Here is a 3,449-nt window from a genome sequence, read left to right on the forward strand (position 1 = left end):
TGCATGTGTGTGTAGTGGAACACACATATAAAAGTTAGAGGACAATTTGCAGAATGTGGGTTCTAGATATTTGCGGGTTCTAGATAATTGCTCAGGTCATCAGTCTTGGTGCCTAGTGCCTTTACCTGCTGAGCAATCTTACAGCCCAACACAGATGACTTTGAAACAAGTTACTATGAAGGTATTTTGTGATTTTTAGCTACACTTTTTAAAAGATTTCCTTAGAATCAGCGGGCCTGAAGAGCGGCGGTCCCGGTGAGGCTCATGGTATTCCCTGCCAAGAAGCTGTGCGTCCTGCCGTCCATGGAGGGCGTTTACTGGCCCTTCCCCTGGGGCACCTGGCTGCCCAGTGGAGCCGATTGGCTGCTAGTGCTGCGGTCGATCCAGCCCAAGGAGAAGGAACGCATCGGCCAGTTTGCGTTTGCTTGTGACGTCAAGGCGGCCCTGGCTGGCCATCTGATGATAAGGAAGTTAGTTGCAGAGAAATTAATTATCCCTTGGAATCATATTTGTCTACGAAGAACTTCATAAGGAAAGCCGGTCCTTGCAAAAGACTCGTTGAATCCCTATCCCAATTTCAAATTCAACATCTCTCATCAGGGGGACTATGCAGTTCTTGCTGCAGAACCGGAGCTATGAGTTGATATTGATATAATGAAGACTAGTTTTCCAGGTTGTGGTTCAATTCCAGAATTCTTTCATATTATGAAGAGTAAGTTTATCAACAACTGGGAAACAATCAGAAGTTTTAATGATGAATGGACTCAACCGGATATGTTTTACCATCATTGGGCACTGAAAGAAATCTTTATAAAAAGCCATTGGTGTTGGATTGGAATTTGAAATGTATCGAATTGAATTTGATGTGTCTCCATTAAACTTGGATATAGGCCAGGTTTATGAGGAAACATGTTTGTTCTAGGATGGGGAAGAAGAAAAGGAATGGGCTTTTGAGGAAAGCAAAATAGATGAGCACCATTTTGTTGCAATGGTTCTTAGGAAACCTGATGGATCTAGACATCAAAGTGTTTCATATCAAGACGATTCTAAGCCATCCCAGAGGCAGTTCACCATTCTTAACTTCAGTGATTTGATAGCATCTGCTATTCCTATGACACCCGAGGATCCTTCATTTGGGACCATTTTTGCTTCACAGAAGAAATTCTTATACGAACTGGTACCAAGTCATGATAGATTCCCCTGAGTAAAGAAAAGAGAAGGGGGCAGTCTTCTGGTTCACTAAAATAAAATGCTGGATGTGGTCAAAGTTTATTATCAAAACATTTTTAAAGACCCAAATGATTTCCAGTTCAGTGGCTCCTTTGAATATGTTTACTTCTTACTGTCCAGAATTGTAATTGATAGAATTGATAACAGAATCTTCCATTGATAAATGTGCTTTATAGAAAGAAAAGAGTATAAACTTAAGGAAGGCAAGCATTTTCACAGAACTACCACAAGACTTGAGTTACCATTCCAGAAACTTTTGTTGCAAATGAATCCATATTAACTTTTTAAAAATGAGATCATGTGTTTTGTAATTTTAAGAAAATACATCTGCGCCGGGCGGTGGTGGCGCACGCCTTTAATCCCAGCACTCGGGAGGCACAGGCAGGCAGATCTCTGTGAGTTCGAGGCCAGGCTGGACCGATAGCCTCCAAAACAATACAGAGAAACCCTGTCTCGTAAAAACCAAAAAAAAAAAAAAAAAAAAAAAAAAAGAAAATACATCTGCTCTTCATAACTGTTCTTGTTGCATAGAGTTAGTGGTTCTAAGATACTGTCTTTTTTGATGTCTGTGTGGCACACAGTGTAAGGTTTAAGTTGTCATTAGCATTACACTACTCGTTTTGCCTTAGCTGCGGTAACATAACTGCTGCTGGAGAGTCCAGGTTTATATCTTTATAAAGTTGTGACATTTGTTTTATCAGTGTTGAATAATCTCCCCCCCAAAGATTCCCCTACTGAGATGTCTGACATTTTTTAACCACTGTCAAAAATAGACTATTGAAAGGAAAAGCTAAGCCTTTTTGAAATAACACTACTGGGCTTGAGTGAGATGTATCATAGTGTACTCATTTCCCTGTTAGCAGTTTTAATCGCATCATTAATGTAAGCCGTAGTACAGTGAAAACTGGTATTTTGAGAGACGTGCTTAATTGTATCTTGCAGACAGATTTTAGAAATGGAATGACTGGTTCAAAGGGTTTAAACAAACAACTTTGGTATGAGTTTACCATATGTCTCTTGAAAAACTGCAGTTTATACGTTGGTCATGTGTGAATGCCACCATCTTTGTACCCTTTGGTCAACTGTAGGAATTGTCTTGCTTTTTTCTGAAGATTGGATGGCTTTTTTTTTTCAATTTTCAGGAAGTCTATGTGCTTGGGAATAATTTTTATTTATATTAGAAACAAGCTTGCTTCTCATGTCAATCCCAGCTCCCTCTCCCTCTGATCCTCCTCCCCTGCCCCCCACCAACCCCTCACCCAATCCCCACTCCACTCTCCAGGGAGGGTGAGGTCCTTAGGATGGCTTATTTTTTGAAAGTGATACCATATTTTAAGCTTGTATTTCTCTCATAACAAATGTGGCTGATATGCCATTGTTATTGGTTATTTGTATTTCCTTTTTATGAACCTCTTATTCAACTTACCTATTTTTATTTACTAAATAGACTTAAAGTATGAACATAATATTAAGATGCCAAGACCATCATATTGACGAGAGAATCTGCTATATGGTTGTAGTGAATGTCTTCAGGAAGTCTTACTACTGTTAAATATTAAAAAGTAGGATAATATTGTTTTTACTACTAACATTAAAAATTGTGTGTACGTTGTAAAACAAAACAACAACAACAAAGATTTCCTTTGAGTCAGATGGCATCTCCTTATGTTTTGTGTTGGATTACCAAACACTTATTGTTATTCGAATGTGTTCCTTTACCGAATGGTAACATTGGCATTCTGAGTTCATGTTTGTAAGCCTGAGAATTAATCCAGAACCATTAAGTAATAAATATGTGTAACATTTAGGATCTGAATTAACGGCTCTTCCTGACACAGGGTTTGTTTTATGGAACATCTACAATATGTTCAAGCCAAGTGGCAGCTTGGAGGAGGGCACATTATCCCAAGAAGGATACATCAACTCCCAAAGCCACCCTAGGCAACGGTCTTCCTACTCACATGGGGCAGCAGGAGGAGTCCAGCCTTGCTTTGTTAATAAGGAGTTGGTGTACACACACACACACACACACACACACACACACACACACACACACTTCTGTAAGGTCTTATCTTACAGAGGACACCAGCCCCATGCATCCTCTCTTCCCAGGATCACATGATGACTCCTACTCTTGACCACATTCCCCAGAATCCTCCTCTACTCCTAGTCCCACATATTTTGCTTCCCTGTTGGCCCACAGTGCTTTATTTATCAAC

The 3,449-nt window shown here is 39.9% G+C and overlaps 1 pseudogene; it reads left to right on the plus strand.

Moving 5' to 3' along the window:
* Positions 1 to 243: 243 nt before the first annotated feature.
* On the plus strand, positions 244 to 1,191 carry LOC101828218 (annotated as a pseudogene).
* The last annotated feature ends 2,258 nt before the right edge of the window (positions 1,192 to 3,449 follow it).

The sequence above is a fragment of the Mesocricetus auratus genome, unplaced genomic scaffold (genome assembly GCF_017639785.1).
Source record: "Mesocricetus auratus isolate SY011 unplaced genomic scaffold, BCM_Maur_2.0 Super-Scaffold_100011, whole genome shotgun sequence".
NCBI lineage: Eukaryota > Metazoa > Chordata > Mammalia > Rodentia > Cricetidae > Mesocricetus > Mesocricetus auratus.